This window comes from Pseudophryne corroboree, chromosome 3 (assembly GCF_028390025.1).
Source record: "Pseudophryne corroboree isolate aPseCor3 chromosome 3, aPseCor3.hap2, whole genome shotgun sequence".
NCBI lineage: Eukaryota > Metazoa > Chordata > Amphibia > Anura > Myobatrachidae > Pseudophryne > Pseudophryne corroboree.
Window position 1 is genome coordinate 116802994 of NC_086446.1, and position 14492 is coordinate 116817485.

The window sequence follows — 14492 nt, forward strand, 5'->3', positions numbered from 1 at the left end:
CTGGTTCATAAATGAATACGTTTGAAAATGGAATGCATCAACAGAACGGTGTTGGCAGTATAAAAATATCTACAGCACCTTGTATTCTCAGGTGGTCTCCCATCCAAGTACTAACCAGGCCCAACACTGCTTAGCTTCCAAGATCAGATGAGATTGGGCGTATCCAGTGTGGTGTGGCTGTAGATGAGCTTTGCGGTTTCTGTTAGAACTTTTCTACTTCTAACTACTGGTTCATAAATGAGTACGTTTGAAAATGGAATGCATCAATAGAACGGTGTTGGCAGTATAAAAATATCTACAGCACCTTGTATTCCCAGGTGGTCTCCCATCCAAGTACTAACCAGGCCCAACACTGCTTAGCTTCCAAGATCAGATGAGATTGGGCGTATCCAGTGTAGTGTGGCTGTAGATGAGCTTTGTTGTTTCTGTTAGAACTTTTCTACTTCTAACTACTGGTTCATAAATGAATACGTTTGAAAATGGAATGCATCAACAGAACGGTGTTGGCAGTATAAAAATATCTACAGCACCTTGTATTCCCAGGTGGTCTCCCATCCAAGTACTTACCAGGCCCAACACTGCTTAGCTTCCAAGATCAGATGAGATTGGGCGCATCCAGTGTGGTGTGGCTGTAGATGAGCTTTGTGGTTTCTGTTAGAACTTTTTTACTTCTAACTATTGGTTCATAAATGAATACGTTTGAAAATGGAATGCATCAACAGAACGGTGTTGGCAGTATAAAAATATCTACAGCACCTTGTATTCCCAGGTGGTCTCCCATCCAAGTACTAACCAGGCCCAACACTGCTTAGCTTTCAAGTTCAGATGAGATTGGGCGTATCCAGTGTGGTGTGGCTGTAGATGAGCGTTGTGGTTTCTGTTAGAACTTTTTTACTTCTAACTACTGGTTCATAAATGAATACGTTTGAAAATGGAATGCATCAACAGAACGGTGTTGGCAGTATAAAAATATCTACAGCACCTTGTATTCCCAGGTGGTCTCCCATCCAAGTACTAACCAGGCCCAACACTTCTTAGCTTCCAAGATCAGATGAGATTGGGCGTATTCAGTGTGGTGTGGCTGTAGATGAGCTTTGTGGTTTCTGTTAGAACTTTTTTACTTCTAACTACTGGTTCATAAATGAATACGTTTGAAAATGGAATGCATCAACAGAACGGTGTTGGCAGTATAAAAATATCTACAGCACCTTGTATTCCCAGGTGGTCTCCCATCCAAGTACTAACCAGGCCCAACACTGCTTAGCTTTCAAGTTCAGATGAGATTGGGCGTATCCAGTGTGGTGTGGCTGTAGATGAGCGTTGTGGTTTCTGTTAGAACTTTTCTACTTCTAACTACTGGTTCATAAATGAATACGTTTGAAAATGGAATGCATCAACAGAACGGTGTTGGCAGTATAAAAATATCTACAGCACCTTCTATTCCCAGGTGGTCTCCCATCCAAGTACTAACCAGGCCCAACACTGCTTAGCTTCCAAGATCAGATGAGATTAGCCATATCCAGTCTGGTGTGACTGTAGATGAGCTTTGTGGTTTCTGTTAGAACTTTTCTACTACTAACTACTGGTTCATAAATGAATATGTTTGAAAATGGAATGCATCAACAGAACGGTGTTGGCAGTATAAAAAAATCTACAGCACCTTGTATTCCCAGGTGGTCTCCCATCCAAGTACTAACCAGGCCCAACACTGCTTAGCTTCCAAGATCAGATGAGATTGGGCGTATTCAGTGTAGTGTGGCTGTAGATGAGCTTTGTGGTTTCTGTTAGAACGTTTCTACTTCTAACTACTGGTTCATAAATGAATACGTTTGAAAATGGAATGCATCAACAGAACGGTGTTGGCAGTATAAAATATCTACAGCACCTTGTATTCTCAGGTGGTCTCCCATCCAAGTACTAACCAGGCCCAACACTGCTTAGCTTCCAAGATCAGATGAGATTGGGCGTATCCAGTGTGGTGTGGCTGTAGATGAGCTTTGTGGTTTCTGTTAGAACTTTTCTACTTCTAACTACTGGTTCATAAATGAATACGTTTGAAAATGGAATGCATCAACAGAACGGTGTTGGCAGTATAAAAATATCTACAGCACCTTCTATTCCCAGGTGGTCTCCCATCCAAGTACTAACCAGGCCCAACACTGCTTAGCTTCCAAGATCAGATGAGATTAGGCATATCCAGTCTGGTGTGACTGTAGATGAGCTATGTGGTTTCTGTTAGAACTTTTCTACTTCTAACTACTGGTTCATAAATGAATACGTTTGAAAATGGAATGCATCAACAGAACGGTGTTGGCAGTATAAAAATATCTACAGCACCTTGTATTCCTAGGTGGTCTCCCATCCAAGTACTAACCAGGACCAACACTGCTGAGCTTTTAAGATCAGATGAGATTGGGTGTATCCAGTGTGGTGTGGCTGTAGATGACCTTTGTGGTTTCTGTTAGAACTTTTCTACTACTAACTACTGGTTCATAAATGAATACGTTTGAAAATGGAATGCATCAACAGAATGGTGTTGGCAGTATAAAAATATCTACAGCACCTTGTATTCCCAGGTGGTCTCCCATCCAAGTACTAACCAGGCCCAACACTGCTTAGCTTCCAAGATCAGATGAGATTGGGCGTATTCAGTGTAGTGTGGCTGTAGATGAGCTTTGTGGTTTCTGTTAGAACTTTTCTACTTCTAACTACTGGTTCATAAATGAATACGTTTGAAAATGGAATGCATCAACAGAACGGTGTTGGCAGTATAAAAATATCTACAGCACCTTGTATTCTCAGGTGGTCTCCCATCCAAGTACTAACCAGGCCCAACACTGCTTAGCTTCCAAGATCAGATGATATTGGGCGTATCCAGTGTGGTGTGGCTGTAGATGAGCTTTGTGGTTTCTGTTAGAACTTTTCTACTTCTAACTACTGGTTCATAAATGAGTACGTTTGAAAATGGAATGCATCAATAGAACGGTGTTGGCAGTATAAAAATATCTACAGCACCTTGTATTCCCAGGTGGTCTCCCATCCAAGTACTAACCAGGCCCAACACTGCTTAGCTTCCAAGATCAGATGAGATTGGGCGTATTCAGTGTGGTGTGGCTGTAGATGAGCTTTGTGGTTTCTGTTAGAACTTTTCTACTTCTAACTACTGGTTCATAAATGAATACGTTTGAAAATGGAATGCATCAACAGAACGGTGTTGGCAGTATAAAAATATCTACAGCACCTTGTATTCTCAGGTGGTCTCCCATCCAAGTACTAACCAGGCCCAACACTGCTTAGCTTCCAAGATCAGATGAGATTGGGCGTATCCAGTGTGGTGTGGCTGTAGATGAGCTTTGTGGTTTCTGTTAGAACTTTTCTACTTCTAACTACTGGTTCATAAATGAGTACGTTTGAAAATGGAATGCATCAATAGAACGGTGTTGGCAGTATAAAAATATCTACAGCACCTTGTATTCCCAGGTGGTCTCCCATCCAAGTACTAACCAGGCCCAACACTGCTTAGCTTCCAAGATCAGATGAGATTGGGCGTATCCAGTGTAGTGTGGCTGTAGATGAGCTTTGTGGTTTCTGTTAGAACTTTTCTACTTCTAACTACTGGTTCATAAATGAATACGTTTGAAAATGGAATGCATCAACAGAACGGTGTTGGCAGTATAAAAATATCTACAGCACCTTGTATTCCCAGGTGGTCTCCCATCCAAGTACTTACCAGGCCCAACACTGCTTAGCTTCCAAGATCAGATGAGATTGGGCGCATCCAGTGTGGTGTGGCTGTAGATGAGCTTTGTGGTTTCTGTTAGAACTTTTTTACTTCTAACTATTGGTTCATAAATGAATACGTTTGAAAATGGAATGCATCAACAGAACGGTGTTGGCAGTATAAAAATATCTACAGCACCTTGTATTCCCAGGTGGTCTCCCATCCAAGTACTAACCAGGCCCAACACTGCTTAGCTTTCAAGTTCAGATGAGATTGGGCGTATCCAGTGTGGTGTGGCTGTAGATGAGCGTTGTGGTTTCTGTTAGAACTTTTTTACTTCTAACTACTGGTTCATAAATGAATACGTTTGAAAATGGAATGCATCAACAGAACGGTGTTGGCAGTATAAAAATATCTACAGCACCTTCTATTCCCAGGTGGTCTCCCATCCAAGTACTAACCAGGCCCAACACTGCTTAGCTTCCAAGATCAGATGAGATGAGGCATATCCAGTCTGGTGTGACTGTAGATGAGCTTTGTGGTTTCTGTTAGAACTTTTCTACTTCTAACTACTGGTTCATAAATGAATACGTTTGAAAATGGAATGCATCAACAGAACGGTGTTGGCAGTATAAAAATATCTACAGCACCTTGTATTCCCAGGTGGTCTCCCATCCAAGTACTAACCAGGCCCAACACTGCTTAGCTTCCAAGATCAGATGAGATTCGGCGCATCCAGTGTGGTGTGGCTGTAGATGAACTTTGTGGTTTCTGTTAGAACTTTTTTACTTCTAACTACTGGTTCATAAATGAATACGTTTGAAAATGGAATGCATCAACAGAACGGTGTTGGCAGTATAAAAATATCTACAGCACCTTGTATTCCCAGGTGGTCTCCCATCCAAGTACTAACCAGGAACAACACTGCTTAGCTTTCAAGATCAGATGAGATTTGGCGCATCCAGTGTGGTGTGACTGTAGATGAGCTTCGTGGTTTCTGTTAGAACTTTTCTACTTCTAACTACTGGTTCATAAATGAATAGGTTTGAAAATGGAATGCATCAACAGAAAGGTGTTGGCAGTATAAAAATATCTACAGCACCTTGTATTCCCAGGTGGTCTCCCATCCAGGTACAACACTGCTTAGCTTCCAAGATCAGATGAGATTGGGCGTATCCAGTGTGGTGTGGCTGTAGTTGACCTTTGTGGTTTCTATTAGAACTTTTCTACTTCTAACTACTGGTTCATAAATGAAAACGTTTGAAAATGGAATGCATCAACAGAACGGTGTTGGCAGTATAAAAATATCTACAGCACTTTGTATTCCCAGGTGGTCTCCCATCCAAGTACGAACCAGGCCCAACACTGCTTAGCTTCCAAGATCAGATGAGATTGGGCGTATCCAGTGTGGTGTGGCTGTAGACGATCTTTGAGGTTTCTGTTAGAACTTTTCTACTTCTAACTACTGGTTCATAAATGAATACGTTTGAAAATGGAATGCATCAACAGAACGGTGTTGGCAGTATAAAAATATCTACAGCACCTTGTATTCCCAGGTGGTCTCCCATCCAAGTACTAACCAGGCCCAACACTGCTTAGCTTCCAAGATTAGATGAGATTGGGCGTATCCAGTGTGGTTTGGATGTAGATGAGCTTTGTGGTTTCTGTTAGAACTTTTCTACTTCTAACTACTGGTTCATAAATGAATACGTTTGAAAATGGAATGCATCAACAGAACGGTGTTGGCAGTATAAAAATATCTACAGCACCTTGTATTCCCAGGTGGTCTCCCATCCAAGTACTAACCAGACCCAACACTGCTTAGCTTCCAAGATCAGATGAGATTGGGCGTATCCAGTGTGGTGTGGCTGTAGATAAGCTTTGTGATTTCTGTTAGAACTTTTCTACTTCTAACTACTGGTTCATAAATGAATACGTTTGAAAATGGAATGCATCAACAGAACGGTGTTGGCAGTATAAAAATATCTACAGCACCTTGTATTCTCAGGTGGTCTCCCATCCAAGTACTAACCAGGCCCAACACTGCTTAGCTTCCAAGATCAGATGAGATTGGGCGTATCCAGTGTGGTGTGGCTGTAGATGAGCTTTGTGGTTTCTGTTAGAACTTTTCTACTTCTAACTACTGGTTCATAAATGAGTAAGTTTGAAAATGGAATGCATCAATAGAACGGTGTTGGCAGTATAAAAATATCTACAGCACCTTGTATTCCCAGGTGGTCTCCCATCCAAGTACTAACCAGGCCCAACACTGCTTAGCTTCCAAGATCAGAGGAGATTGGGCGTATCCAGTGTGGTGTGGCTGTAGATGAGCATTGTGGTTTCTCTTAGAACTTTTCTACTTCTAACTGCTGGTTCATAAATGAATACGTTTGAAAATGGAATGCATCAACAGAACGGTGTTGGCAGTATAAAAATATCTACAGCACCTTGTATTCCCAGGTGGTCTCCCATCCAAGTACTAACCAGGCCCAACACTGCTTAGCTTTCAAGTTCAGATGAGATTGGGCGTATCCAGTCTGGTGTGGCTGTAGATGAGCGTTGTGGTTTCTGTTAGAACTTTTTTACTTCTAACTACTGGTTCATAAATGAATACGTTTGAAAATGGAATGCATCAACAGAACGGTGTTGTCAGTATAAAAATATCTACAGCACCTTCTATTCCCAGGTGGTCTCCCATGCAAGTACTAACCAGGCCCAACACTGCTTAGCTTTCAAGATCAGATGAGATTAGGCATATCCAGTCTGGTGTGACTGTAGATGAGCTTTGTGGTTTCTGTTAGAACTTTTCTACTTCTAACTACTGGTTCATAAATGAATACGTTTGAAAATGGAATGCATCAACAGAACGGTGTTGGCAGTATAAAAATATCTACAGCACCTTGTATTCCTAGGTGGTCTCCCATCCAAGTACTAACCAGGCCCAACACTGCTGAGCTTTTAAGATCAGATGAGATTGGGTGTATCCAGTGTGGTGTGGCTGTAGATGACCTTTGTGGTTTCTGTTAGAACTTTTCTACTACTAACTACTGGTTCATAAATGAATACGTTTGAAAATGGAATGCATCAACAGAACGGTGTTGGCAGTATAAAAATATCTACAGCACCTTGTATTCCCAGGTGGTCTCCCATCCAAGTACTAACCAGGCCCAACACTGCTTAGCTTCCAAGATCAGATGAGATTGGGCGTATCCAGTGTAGTGTGGCTGTAGATGAGCTTTGTGGTTTCTGTTAGAACTTTTCTACTTCTAACTACTGGTTCATAAATGAATACGTTTGAAAATGGAATGCATCAACAGAACGGTGTTGGCAGTATAAAAATATCTATAGCACCTTGTAATCTCAGGTGGTCTCCCATCCAAGTACTAACCAGGCCCAACACTGCTTAGCTTCCAAGATCAGATGAGATTGGGCGTATCCAGTGTGGTGTGGCTGTAGATGAGCTTTGTGGTTTCTGTTAGAACTTTTCTACTTCTAACTACTGGTTCATAAATGAGTACGTTTGAAAATGGAATGCATCAATAGAACGGTGTTGGCAGTATAAAAATATCTACAGCACCTTGTATTCCCAGGTGGTCTCCCATCCAAGTACTAACCAGGCCCAACACTTCTTAGCTTCCAAGATCAGATGAGATTGGGCGTATTCAGTGTGGTGTGGCTGTAGATGAGCTTTGTGGTTTCTGTTAGAACTTTTCTACTTCTAACTACTGGTTCATAAATGAATACGTTTGAAAATGGAATGCATCAACAGAACGGTGTTGGCAGTATAAAAATATCTACAGCACCTTGTATTCTCAGGTGGTCTCCCATCCAAGTACTAACCAGGCCCAACACTGCTTAGCTTCCAAGATCAGATGAGATTGGGCGTATCCAGTGTGGTGTGGCTGTAGATGAGCTTTGCGGTTTCTGTTAGAACTTTTCTACTTCTAACTACTGGTTCATAAATGAGTACGTTTGAAAATGGAATGCATCAATAGAACGGTGTTGGCAGTATAAAAATATCTACAGCACCTTGTATTCCCAGGTGGTCTCCCATCCAAGTACTAACCAGGCCCAACACTGCTTAGCTTCCAAGATCAGATGAGATTGGGCGTATCCAGTGTAGTGTGGCTGTAGATGAGCTTTGTTGTTTCTGTTAGAACTTTTCTACTTCTAACTACTGGTTCATAAATGAATACGTTTGAAAATGGAATGCATCAACAGAACGGTGTTGGCAGTATAAAAATATCTACAGCACCTTGTATTCCCAGGTGGTCTCCCATCCAAGTACTTACCAGGCCCAACACTGCTTAGCTTCCAAGATCAGATGAGATTGGGCGCATCCAGTGTGGTGTGGCTGTAGATGAGCTTTGTGGTTTCTGTTAGAACTTTTTTACTTCTAACTATTGGTTCATAAATGAATACGTTTGAAAATGGAATGCATCAACAGAACGGTGTTGGCAGTATAAAAATATCTACAGCACCTTGTATTCCCAGGTGGTCTCCCATCCAAGTACTAACCAGGCCCAACACTGCTTAGCTTTCAAGTTCAGATGAGATTGGGCGTATCCAGTGTGGTGTGGCTGTAGATGAGCGTTGTGGTTTCTGTTAGAACTTTTTTACTTCTAACTACTGGTTCATAAATGAATACGTTTGAAAATGGAATGCATCAACAGAACGGTGTTGGCAGTATAAAAATATCTACAGCACCTTGTATTCCCAGGTGGTCTCCCATCCAAGTACTAACCAGGCCCAACACTTCTTAGCTTCCAAGATCAGATGAGATTGGGCGTATTCAGTGTGGTGTGGCTGTAGATGAGCTTTGTGGTTTCTGTTAGAACTTTTCTACTTCTAACTACTGGTTCATAAATGAATACGTTTGAAAATGGAATGCATCAACAGAACGGTGTTGGCAGTATAAAAATATCTACAGCACCTTGTATTCTCAGGTGGTCTCCCATCCAAGTACTAACCAGGCCCAACACTGCTTAGCTTCCAAGATCAGATGAGATTGGGCGTATCCAGTGTGGTGTGGCTGTAGATGAGCTTTGCGGTTTCTGTTAGAACTTTTCTACTTCTAACTACTGGTTCATAAATGAGTACGTTTGAAAATGGAATGCATCAATAGAACGGTGTTGGCAGTATAAAAATATCTACAGCACCTTGTATTCCCAGGTGGTCTCCCATCCAAGTACTAACCAGGCCCAACACTGCTTAGCTTCCAAGATCAGATGAGATTGGGCGTATCCAGTGTAGTGTGGCTGTAGATGAGCTTTGTTGTTTCTGTTAGAACTTTTCTACTTCTAACTACTGGTTCATAAATGAATACGTTTGAAAATGGAATGCATCAACAGAACGGTGTTGGCAGTATAAAAATATCTACAGCACCTTGTATTCCCAGGTGGTCTCCCATCCAAGTACTTACCAGGCCCAACACTGCTTAGCTTCCAAGATCAGATGAGATTGGGCGCATCCAGTGTGGTGTGGCTGTAGATGAGCTTTGTGGTTTCTGTTAGAACTTTTTTACTTCTAACTATTGGTTCATAAATGAATACGTTTGAAAATGGAATGCATCAACAGAACGGTGTTGGCAGTATAAAAATATCTACAGCACCTTGTATTCCCAGGTGGTCTCCCATCCAAGTACTAACCAGGCCCAACACTGCTTAGCTTTCAAGTTCAGATGAGATTGGGCGTATCCAGTGTGGTGTGGCTGTAGATGAGCGTTGTGGTTTCTGTTAGAACTTTTTTACTTCTAACTACTGGTTCATAAATGAATACGTTTGAAAATGGAATGCATCAACAGAACGGTGTTGGCAGTATAAAAATATCTACAGCACCTTCTATTCCCAGGTGGTCTCCCATCCAAGTACTAACCAGGCCCAACACTGCTTAGCTTCCAAGATCAGATGAGATTAGGCATATCCAGTCTGGTGTGACTGTAGATGAGCTTTGTGGTTTCTGTTAGAACTTTTCTACTTCTAACTACTGGTTCATAAATGAATACGTTTGAAAATGGAATGCATCAACAGAACGGTGTTGGCAGTATAAAAATATCTACAGCACCTTCTATTCCCAGGTGGTCTCCCATCCAAGTACTAACCAGGCCCAACACTGCTTAGCTTCCAAGATCAGATGAGATTAGGCATATCCAGTCTGGTGTGACTGTAGATGAGCTTTGTGGTTTCTGTTAGAACTTTTCTACTTCTAACTACTGGTTCATAAATGAATACGTTTGAAAATGGAATGCATCAACAGAACGGTGTTGGCAGTATAAAAATATCTACAGCACCTTGTATTCCCAGGTGGTCTCCCATCCAAGTACTAACCAGGCCCAACACTGCTTAGCTTCCAAGATCAGATGAGATTCGGCGCATCCAGTGTGGTGTGGCTGTAGATGAGCTTTGTGGTTTCTGTTAGAACTTTTTTACTTCTAACTACTGGTTCATAAATGAATACGTTTGAAAATGGAATGCATCAACAGAACGGTGTTGGCAGTATAAAAATATCTACAGCACCTTGTATTCCCAGGTGGTCTCCCATCCAAGTACTAACCAGGAACAACACTGCTTAGCTTCCAAGATCAGATGAGATTGGGCGCATCCAGTGTGGTGTGGCTGTAGATGAGCTTCGTGGTTTCTGTTAGAACTTTTCTACTTCTAACTACTGGTTCATAAATGAATAGGTTTGAAAATGGAATGCATCAACAGAAAGGTGTTGGCAGTATAAAAATATCTACAGCACCTTGTATTCCCAGGTGGTCTCCCATCCAGGTACAACACTGCTTAGCTTCCAAGATCAGATGAGATTGGGCGTATCCAGTGTGGTGTGGCTGTAGTTGACCTTTGTGGTTTCTGTTAGAACTTTTCTACTTCTAACTACTGGTTCATAAATGAAAACGTTTGAAAATGGAATGCATCAACAGAACGGTGTTGGCAGTATAAAAATATCTACAGCACCTTGTATTCCCAGGTGGTCTCCCATCCAAGTACGAACCAGGCCCAACACTGCTTAGCTTCCAAGATCAGATGAGATTGGGCGTATCCAGTGTGGTGTGGCTGTAGACGAGCTTTGAGGTTTCTGTTAGAACTTTTCTACTTCTAACTACTGGTTCATAAATGAATACGTTTGAAAATGGAATGCATCAACAGAACGGTGTTGGCAGTATAAAAATATCTACAGCACCTTGTATTCCCAGGTGGTCTCCCATCCAAGTACTAACCAGGCCCAACACTGCTTAGCTTCCAAGATTAGATGAGATTGGGCGTATCCAGTGTGGTTTGGATGTAGATGAGCTTTGTGGTTTCTGTTAGAACTTTTCTACTTCTAACTACTGGTTCATAAATGAATACGTTTGAAAATGGAATGCATCAACAGAACGGTGTTGGCAGTATAAAAATATCTACAGCACCTTGTATTCCCAGGTGGTCTCCCATCCAAGTACTAACCAGACCCAACACTGCTTAGCTTCCAAGATCAGATGAGATTGGGCGTATCCAGTGTGGTGTGGCTGTAGATAAGCTTTGTGATTTCTGTTAGAACTTTTCTACTTCTAACTACTGGTTCATAAATGAATACGTTTGAAAATGGAATGCATCAACAGAACGGTGTTGGCAGTAAAAAAATATCTACAGCACCTTGTATTCCCAGGTGGTCTCCCATCCAAGTACTAACCAGGCCCAACACTGCTTAGCTTCCAAGATCAGATGAGATTGGGCGTATCCAGTGTAGTGTGGCTGTAGATGAGCTTTGTGGTTTCTGTTAGAACTTTTCTACTTCTAACTACTGGTTCATAAATAAATACGTTTGAAAATGGAATGCATCAACAGAACGGTGTTGGCAGTATAAAAATATCTACAGCACCTTGTATTCCCAGGTGGTCTCCCATCCAAGTACTTACTAGGCCCAACACTGCTTAGCTTCCACGATCAGATGAGATTGGGCGTACCCAGTGTGGTTTGGATGTAGATGAGCTTTGTGATTTCTGTTAGAACTTTTCTACTTCTAACTACTGGTTCATAAATGAATACATTTGAAAATGGAATGCATCAACAGAACGGTGTTGGCAGTATCAAAATATCTACAGCACCTTGTATTCCCAGGTGGTCTCCTATCCAAGTACTAACCAGGCCCAACACTGCTTAGCTTCCAAGATCAGATGAGATTGGGCGTATCCAGTGTGGAGTGGCTGTAGATGAGCTTTGTGGTTTCTGTTAGAACTTTTCTACTTCTAATTACTGGTTCAAAAATGAATAAGTTTGAAAATGGAATGCATCAACAGAACGGTGTTGGCAGTATAAAAATATCTACAGCACCTTGTATTCCCAGGTGGTCTCCCATCCAAGCACTAACCAGGCCCAACACTGCTTAGCTTCCAAGATCAGACGAGATTGGGCATATCCAGTGTGGTGTGGCTGTAGATGAGCTTTGTGGTTTCTATTAGAACTTTTCTACTTCTAACTACTGGTTCATAAATGAATACGTTTGAAAATGGAATGCATCAACAGAACGGTGTTGGCAGTATAAAAATATCTACAGCACCTTGTATTCCCAGGTGGTCTCCCATCCAAGTACTAACCAGGCCCAACACTGCTTAGCTTCCAAGATCAGATGAGATTGGGCGTATCCAGTGTGGTGTGGCTGTAGATGAGCTTTGTGATTTCTGTTAGAACTTTTCTACTTCTAACTACTGGTTCATAAATGAATACATTTGAAAATGGAATGCATCAACAGAACGGTGTTGGCAGTATAAAAATATCTACAGCACCTTGTATTCCCAGGTGGTCTCCCATCCAAGTACGAACCAGGTCCAACACTGCTTAGCTTCCAAGATCTGATGAGATTGGGCGTATCCAGTGTGGAGTGGCTGTAGACGAGCTGTGTGGTTTCTGTTAGAACTTTTCTACTTCTAACTACTGGTTCATAAATGAATAAGTTTGAAAATGGAATGCATCAACAGAACGGTGTTGGCAGTATAAAAATATCTACAGCACCTTGTATTCCCAGGTGGTCTCCCATCTAAGTACTAACCAGGCCCAACACTGCTTAGCTTCCAAGATCAGATGAGATTGGGCGTACCCAGTGTGGTGTGGCTGTAGATGACCTTTGAGGTTTATGTTAGAACTTTTCTACTTCTAACTACTGGTTCATAAATGAATACGTTTGAAAATGGAATGCATCAACAGAACGGTGTTGGCAGTATTAAAATATCTACAGCACCTTGTATTCGCAGGTGGTCTCCCATCCAAGTACTAACCAGGCCCAACATTGCTTAGCTTCCAAGATCAGATGAGATTGGGCGTATCCAGTGTAGTGTGGCTGTAGATGAGCTTTGTGGTTTCTGTTAGAACTTTTCTACTTCTAACTACTGGTTCATAAATGAATACGTTTGAAAATGGAATGCATCAACAGAACGGTGTTGGCAGTATAAAAATATCAACAGCACCTTGTATTCCCAGGTGGTCTCCCATCCAATTACTTACCAGGCCCAACACTGCTTAGCTTCCAAGATCAGATGAGATTGGGCGCATCCAGTGTGGTGTGGCTGTAGATGAGCTTTGTGGTTTCTGTTAGAACTTTTTTACTTCTAACTACTGGTTCATAAATGAATACGTTTGAAAATGGAATGCATCAACAGAACGGTGTTGGCAGTATAAAAATATCTACAGCACCTTGTATTCCCAGGTGGTCTCCCATCCAAGTACTAACCAGACCCAACACTGCTTAGCTTCCAAGATCAGATGAGATTGGGCGTATCCAGTGTGGTGTGGCTGTAGATGAGCTTTGTGATTTCTGTTAGAACTTTTCTACTTCTAACTACTGGTTCATATATGAATACGTTTGAAAATGGAATGCATCAACAGAACGGTGTTGGCAGTATCAAAATATCTACAGCACCTTGTATTCCCAGGTGGTCTCCCATCCAAGTACGAACCAGGCCCAAAACTGCTTAGCTTCCAAGATCTGATGAGATTGGGCGTATCCAGTGTGGAGTGGCTGTAGATGAGCTTTGTGGTTTATGTTAGAACTTTTCTACTTCTAACTACTGGTTCATAAATGAATACGTTTGAAAATGGAATGCATCAACAGAACGGTGTTGGCAGTATAAAAATATCTACAGCACCTTGTATTCCCAGGTGGTTTCCCATCCAAGTACTAACCAGGCCCAACACTGCTTAGCTTCCAAGATCAGATGAGATTGGGCATATCCAGTGTGGTGTGGCTGTACATGAGCTTTGTGGTTTCTGTTAGAACTTTTCTACTTCTAACTACTGGTTCATAAATGAAAACGTTTGAAAATGGAATGCATCAACAGAACGGTGTTGGCAGTATAAAAATATCTACAGCACCTTGTATTCCCAGGTGGTCTCCCATCCAAGTACTAACCAGGCCCAACACTGCTTAGCTTTCAAGATCAGATGAGATTGGGCGTATCCAGTGTGGCGTGGCTGTAGATGAGCTTTGTGGTTTCTGTTAGAACTTGTCTACTTCTAACTACTGGTTCATAAATGAAAACGTTTGAAAATGGAATGCATCAACAGAACGGTGTTGGCAGTATAAAAATATCTACAGCACCTTGTATTCCCAGGTGGTCTCCCATCCAAGTACTAACCAGGCCCAACACTGCTTAGCTTCCACGATCAGATGAGATTGGGCGTATCCAGTGTGGTGTGGCTGTAGATGAGCTTTGTTGTTTCTGTTAGAACTTTTCTACTTCTAACTACTGGTTCATAAATGAATACATTTGAAAATGGAATGCATCAACAGAACGGTG

The 14492-nt window shown here is 41.8% G+C and overlaps 46 non-coding genes and 16 pseudogenes across 46 annotated transcripts; all 62 read right to left on the minus strand.

Annotated features, from left to right (window-relative positions):
- Positions 1-66: 66 nt before the first annotated feature.
- LOC134901320 (5S ribosomal RNA) lies at positions 67-185 on the minus strand. Its single transcript, XR_010174809.1, has one exon. It is a non-coding gene; the product is annotated as a 5S ribosomal RNA (ribosomal RNA).
- A 107-nt stretch (positions 186-292) lies between these two features.
- Positions 293-411, minus strand: LOC135060755 (5S ribosomal RNA). The gene has a single exon (XR_010247145.1). It is a non-coding gene; the product is annotated as a 5S ribosomal RNA (ribosomal RNA).
- A 107-nt stretch (positions 412-518) lies between these two features.
- On the minus strand, positions 519-637 carry LOC134901030 (5S ribosomal RNA). Its single transcript, XR_010174527.1, has one exon. It is a non-coding gene; the product is annotated as a 5S ribosomal RNA (ribosomal RNA).
- Positions 638-744: 107 nt separating this feature from the next.
- LOC135058567 (5S ribosomal RNA) lies at positions 745-863 on the minus strand. Its single transcript, XR_010244994.1, has one exon. It is a non-coding gene; the product is annotated as a 5S ribosomal RNA (ribosomal RNA).
- A 107-nt stretch (positions 864-970) lies between these two features.
- Positions 971-1089, minus strand: LOC135064254 (5S ribosomal RNA). Its single transcript, XR_010250565.1, has one exon. It is a non-coding gene; the product is annotated as a 5S ribosomal RNA (ribosomal RNA).
- A 107-nt stretch (positions 1090-1196) lies between these two features.
- LOC135058569 (5S ribosomal RNA) lies at positions 1197-1315 on the minus strand. The gene has a single exon (XR_010244996.1). It is a non-coding gene; the product is annotated as a 5S ribosomal RNA (ribosomal RNA).
- Positions 1316-1422: 107 nt separating this feature from the next.
- On the minus strand, positions 1423-1541 carry LOC134895222 (5S ribosomal RNA; annotated as a pseudogene).
- A 107-nt stretch (positions 1542-1648) lies between these two features.
- Positions 1649-1767, minus strand: LOC135058605 (5S ribosomal RNA). The gene has a single exon (XR_010245031.1). It is a non-coding gene; the product is annotated as a 5S ribosomal RNA (ribosomal RNA).
- A 106-nt stretch (positions 1768-1873) lies between these two features.
- Positions 1874-1992, minus strand: LOC134901321 (5S ribosomal RNA). Its single transcript, XR_010174810.1, has one exon. It is a non-coding gene; the product is annotated as a 5S ribosomal RNA (ribosomal RNA).
- Positions 1993-2099: 107 nt separating this feature from the next.
- Positions 2100-2218, minus strand: LOC134892705 (5S ribosomal RNA; annotated as a pseudogene).
- A 107-nt stretch (positions 2219-2325) lies between these two features.
- LOC134894419 (5S ribosomal RNA) lies at positions 2326-2444 on the minus strand (annotated as a pseudogene).
- A 107-nt stretch (positions 2445-2551) lies between these two features.
- Positions 2552-2670, minus strand: LOC135060675 (5S ribosomal RNA). Its single transcript, XR_010247069.1, has one exon. It is a non-coding gene; the product is annotated as a 5S ribosomal RNA (ribosomal RNA).
- Positions 2671-2777: 107 nt separating this feature from the next.
- LOC135070640 (5S ribosomal RNA) lies at positions 2778-2896 on the minus strand. Its single transcript, XR_010256796.1, has one exon. It is a non-coding gene; the product is annotated as a 5S ribosomal RNA (ribosomal RNA).
- Positions 2897-3003: 107 nt separating this feature from the next.
- LOC135060796 (5S ribosomal RNA) lies at positions 3004-3122 on the minus strand. Its single transcript, XR_010247190.1, has one exon. It is a non-coding gene; the product is annotated as a 5S ribosomal RNA (ribosomal RNA).
- A 107-nt stretch (positions 3123-3229) lies between these two features.
- Positions 3230-3348, minus strand: LOC134901322 (5S ribosomal RNA). The gene has a single exon (XR_010174811.1). It is a non-coding gene; the product is annotated as a 5S ribosomal RNA (ribosomal RNA).
- Positions 3349-3455: 107 nt separating this feature from the next.
- Positions 3456-3574, minus strand: LOC135060756 (5S ribosomal RNA). The gene has a single exon (XR_010247146.1). It is a non-coding gene; the product is annotated as a 5S ribosomal RNA (ribosomal RNA).
- Positions 3575-3681: 107 nt separating this feature from the next.
- On the minus strand, positions 3682-3800 carry LOC134901031 (5S ribosomal RNA). The gene has a single exon (XR_010174528.1). It is a non-coding gene; the product is annotated as a 5S ribosomal RNA (ribosomal RNA).
- A 107-nt stretch (positions 3801-3907) lies between these two features.
- On the minus strand, positions 3908-4026 carry LOC135058570 (5S ribosomal RNA). Its single transcript, XR_010244997.1, has one exon. It is a non-coding gene; the product is annotated as a 5S ribosomal RNA (ribosomal RNA).
- A 107-nt stretch (positions 4027-4133) lies between these two features.
- LOC134895459 (5S ribosomal RNA) lies at positions 4134-4252 on the minus strand (annotated as a pseudogene).
- Positions 4253-4359: 107 nt separating this feature from the next.
- LOC135064179 (5S ribosomal RNA) lies at positions 4360-4478 on the minus strand. Its single transcript, XR_010250491.1, has one exon. It is a non-coding gene; the product is annotated as a 5S ribosomal RNA (ribosomal RNA).
- A 107-nt stretch (positions 4479-4585) lies between these two features.
- Positions 4586-4704, minus strand: LOC134894454 (5S ribosomal RNA; annotated as a pseudogene).
- A 322-nt stretch (positions 4705-5026) lies between these two features.
- On the minus strand, positions 5027-5145 carry LOC134887112 (5S ribosomal RNA; annotated as a pseudogene).
- A 107-nt stretch (positions 5146-5252) lies between these two features.
- LOC134887784 (5S ribosomal RNA) lies at positions 5253-5371 on the minus strand (annotated as a pseudogene).
- A 107-nt stretch (positions 5372-5478) lies between these two features.
- On the minus strand, positions 5479-5597 carry LOC135062208 (5S ribosomal RNA). Its single transcript, XR_010248562.1, has one exon. It is a non-coding gene; the product is annotated as a 5S ribosomal RNA (ribosomal RNA).
- A 107-nt stretch (positions 5598-5704) lies between these two features.
- LOC134901324 (5S ribosomal RNA) lies at positions 5705-5823 on the minus strand. The gene has a single exon (XR_010174813.1). It is a non-coding gene; the product is annotated as a 5S ribosomal RNA (ribosomal RNA).
- Positions 5824-5930: 107 nt separating this feature from the next.
- LOC135062706 (5S ribosomal RNA) lies at positions 5931-6049 on the minus strand. The gene has a single exon (XR_010249053.1). It is a non-coding gene; the product is annotated as a 5S ribosomal RNA (ribosomal RNA).
- A 107-nt stretch (positions 6050-6156) lies between these two features.
- LOC135069691 (5S ribosomal RNA) lies at positions 6157-6275 on the minus strand. The gene has a single exon (XR_010255869.1). It is a non-coding gene; the product is annotated as a 5S ribosomal RNA (ribosomal RNA).
- A 107-nt stretch (positions 6276-6382) lies between these two features.
- LOC134895700 (5S ribosomal RNA) lies at positions 6383-6501 on the minus strand (annotated as a pseudogene).
- A 107-nt stretch (positions 6502-6608) lies between these two features.
- LOC134891781 (5S ribosomal RNA) lies at positions 6609-6727 on the minus strand (annotated as a pseudogene).
- Positions 6728-6834: 107 nt separating this feature from the next.
- On the minus strand, positions 6835-6953 carry LOC135060757 (5S ribosomal RNA). The gene has a single exon (XR_010247147.1). It is a non-coding gene; the product is annotated as a 5S ribosomal RNA (ribosomal RNA).
- Positions 6954-7060: 107 nt separating this feature from the next.
- Positions 7061-7179, minus strand: LOC134888445 (5S ribosomal RNA; annotated as a pseudogene).
- A 107-nt stretch (positions 7180-7286) lies between these two features.
- On the minus strand, positions 7287-7405 carry LOC135064255 (5S ribosomal RNA). Its single transcript, XR_010250566.1, has one exon. It is a non-coding gene; the product is annotated as a 5S ribosomal RNA (ribosomal RNA).
- A 107-nt stretch (positions 7406-7512) lies between these two features.
- On the minus strand, positions 7513-7631 carry LOC134901325 (5S ribosomal RNA). The gene has a single exon (XR_010174814.1). It is a non-coding gene; the product is annotated as a 5S ribosomal RNA (ribosomal RNA).
- A 107-nt stretch (positions 7632-7738) lies between these two features.
- LOC135060758 (5S ribosomal RNA) lies at positions 7739-7857 on the minus strand. Its single transcript, XR_010247148.1, has one exon. It is a non-coding gene; the product is annotated as a 5S ribosomal RNA (ribosomal RNA).
- Positions 7858-7964: 107 nt separating this feature from the next.
- On the minus strand, positions 7965-8083 carry LOC134901032 (5S ribosomal RNA). The gene has a single exon (XR_010174529.1). It is a non-coding gene; the product is annotated as a 5S ribosomal RNA (ribosomal RNA).
- A 107-nt stretch (positions 8084-8190) lies between these two features.
- On the minus strand, positions 8191-8309 carry LOC135058571 (5S ribosomal RNA). The gene has a single exon (XR_010244998.1). It is a non-coding gene; the product is annotated as a 5S ribosomal RNA (ribosomal RNA).
- Positions 8310-8416: 107 nt separating this feature from the next.
- Positions 8417-8535, minus strand: LOC135064256 (5S ribosomal RNA). The gene has a single exon (XR_010250567.1). It is a non-coding gene; the product is annotated as a 5S ribosomal RNA (ribosomal RNA).
- Positions 8536-8642: 107 nt separating this feature from the next.
- LOC134901326 (5S ribosomal RNA) lies at positions 8643-8761 on the minus strand. Its single transcript, XR_010174815.1, has one exon. It is a non-coding gene; the product is annotated as a 5S ribosomal RNA (ribosomal RNA).
- A 107-nt stretch (positions 8762-8868) lies between these two features.
- Positions 8869-8987, minus strand: LOC135060760 (5S ribosomal RNA). Its single transcript, XR_010247149.1, has one exon. It is a non-coding gene; the product is annotated as a 5S ribosomal RNA (ribosomal RNA).
- A 107-nt stretch (positions 8988-9094) lies between these two features.
- On the minus strand, positions 9095-9213 carry LOC134901033 (5S ribosomal RNA). The gene has a single exon (XR_010174530.1). It is a non-coding gene; the product is annotated as a 5S ribosomal RNA (ribosomal RNA).
- Positions 9214-9320: 107 nt separating this feature from the next.
- LOC135058572 (5S ribosomal RNA) lies at positions 9321-9439 on the minus strand. Its single transcript, XR_010244999.1, has one exon. It is a non-coding gene; the product is annotated as a 5S ribosomal RNA (ribosomal RNA).
- A 107-nt stretch (positions 9440-9546) lies between these two features.
- LOC134892707 (5S ribosomal RNA) lies at positions 9547-9665 on the minus strand (annotated as a pseudogene).
- Positions 9666-9772: 107 nt separating this feature from the next.
- On the minus strand, positions 9773-9891 carry LOC134892709 (5S ribosomal RNA; annotated as a pseudogene).
- A 107-nt stretch (positions 9892-9998) lies between these two features.
- Positions 9999-10117, minus strand: LOC135064181 (5S ribosomal RNA). The gene has a single exon (XR_010250494.1). It is a non-coding gene; the product is annotated as a 5S ribosomal RNA (ribosomal RNA).
- Positions 10118-10224: 107 nt separating this feature from the next.
- LOC134886051 (5S ribosomal RNA) lies at positions 10225-10343 on the minus strand. The gene has a single exon (XR_010170147.1). It is a non-coding gene; the product is annotated as a 5S ribosomal RNA (ribosomal RNA).
- Positions 10344-10665: 322 nt separating this feature from the next.
- Positions 10666-10784, minus strand: LOC135065688 (5S ribosomal RNA). Its single transcript, XR_010251962.1, has one exon. It is a non-coding gene; the product is annotated as a 5S ribosomal RNA (ribosomal RNA).
- A 107-nt stretch (positions 10785-10891) lies between these two features.
- LOC134887785 (5S ribosomal RNA) lies at positions 10892-11010 on the minus strand (annotated as a pseudogene).
- A 107-nt stretch (positions 11011-11117) lies between these two features.
- Positions 11118-11236, minus strand: LOC135062209 (5S ribosomal RNA). Its single transcript, XR_010248563.1, has one exon. It is a non-coding gene; the product is annotated as a 5S ribosomal RNA (ribosomal RNA).
- A 107-nt stretch (positions 11237-11343) lies between these two features.
- On the minus strand, positions 11344-11462 carry LOC135060762 (5S ribosomal RNA). Its single transcript, XR_010247151.1, has one exon. It is a non-coding gene; the product is annotated as a 5S ribosomal RNA (ribosomal RNA).
- A 107-nt stretch (positions 11463-11569) lies between these two features.
- LOC134892273 (5S ribosomal RNA) lies at positions 11570-11688 on the minus strand (annotated as a pseudogene).
- Positions 11689-11795: 107 nt separating this feature from the next.
- Positions 11796-11914, minus strand: LOC135069442 (5S ribosomal RNA). Its single transcript, XR_010255623.1, has one exon. It is a non-coding gene; the product is annotated as a 5S ribosomal RNA (ribosomal RNA).
- Positions 11915-12021: 107 nt separating this feature from the next.
- Positions 12022-12140, minus strand: LOC134885017 (5S ribosomal RNA). Its single transcript, XR_010169145.1, has one exon. It is a non-coding gene; the product is annotated as a 5S ribosomal RNA (ribosomal RNA).
- Positions 12141-12247: 107 nt separating this feature from the next.
- LOC134900187 (5S ribosomal RNA) lies at positions 12248-12366 on the minus strand. Its single transcript, XR_010173702.1, has one exon. It is a non-coding gene; the product is annotated as a 5S ribosomal RNA (ribosomal RNA).
- Positions 12367-12473: 107 nt separating this feature from the next.
- LOC134887297 (5S ribosomal RNA) lies at positions 12474-12592 on the minus strand (annotated as a pseudogene).
- Positions 12593-12699: 107 nt separating this feature from the next.
- On the minus strand, positions 12700-12818 carry LOC135062268 (5S ribosomal RNA). The gene has a single exon (XR_010248621.1). It is a non-coding gene; the product is annotated as a 5S ribosomal RNA (ribosomal RNA).
- Positions 12819-12925: 107 nt separating this feature from the next.
- On the minus strand, positions 12926-13044 carry LOC134886233 (5S ribosomal RNA). The gene has a single exon (XR_010170323.1). It is a non-coding gene; the product is annotated as a 5S ribosomal RNA (ribosomal RNA).
- Positions 13045-13151: 107 nt separating this feature from the next.
- On the minus strand, positions 13152-13270 carry LOC134885829 (5S ribosomal RNA). Its single transcript, XR_010169933.1, has one exon. It is a non-coding gene; the product is annotated as a 5S ribosomal RNA (ribosomal RNA).
- A 107-nt stretch (positions 13271-13377) lies between these two features.
- On the minus strand, positions 13378-13496 carry LOC135062210 (5S ribosomal RNA). Its single transcript, XR_010248564.1, has one exon. It is a non-coding gene; the product is annotated as a 5S ribosomal RNA (ribosomal RNA).
- A 107-nt stretch (positions 13497-13603) lies between these two features.
- Positions 13604-13722, minus strand: LOC134888390 (5S ribosomal RNA; annotated as a pseudogene).
- A 107-nt stretch (positions 13723-13829) lies between these two features.
- Positions 13830-13948, minus strand: LOC134885414 (5S ribosomal RNA). Its single transcript, XR_010169529.1, has one exon. It is a non-coding gene; the product is annotated as a 5S ribosomal RNA (ribosomal RNA).
- A 107-nt stretch (positions 13949-14055) lies between these two features.
- Positions 14056-14174, minus strand: LOC135067278 (5S ribosomal RNA). Its single transcript, XR_010253498.1, has one exon. It is a non-coding gene; the product is annotated as a 5S ribosomal RNA (ribosomal RNA).
- A 107-nt stretch (positions 14175-14281) lies between these two features.
- On the minus strand, positions 14282-14400 carry LOC135067054 (5S ribosomal RNA). The gene has a single exon (XR_010253283.1). It is a non-coding gene; the product is annotated as a 5S ribosomal RNA (ribosomal RNA).
- Positions 14401-14492: the final 92 nt, after the last annotated feature.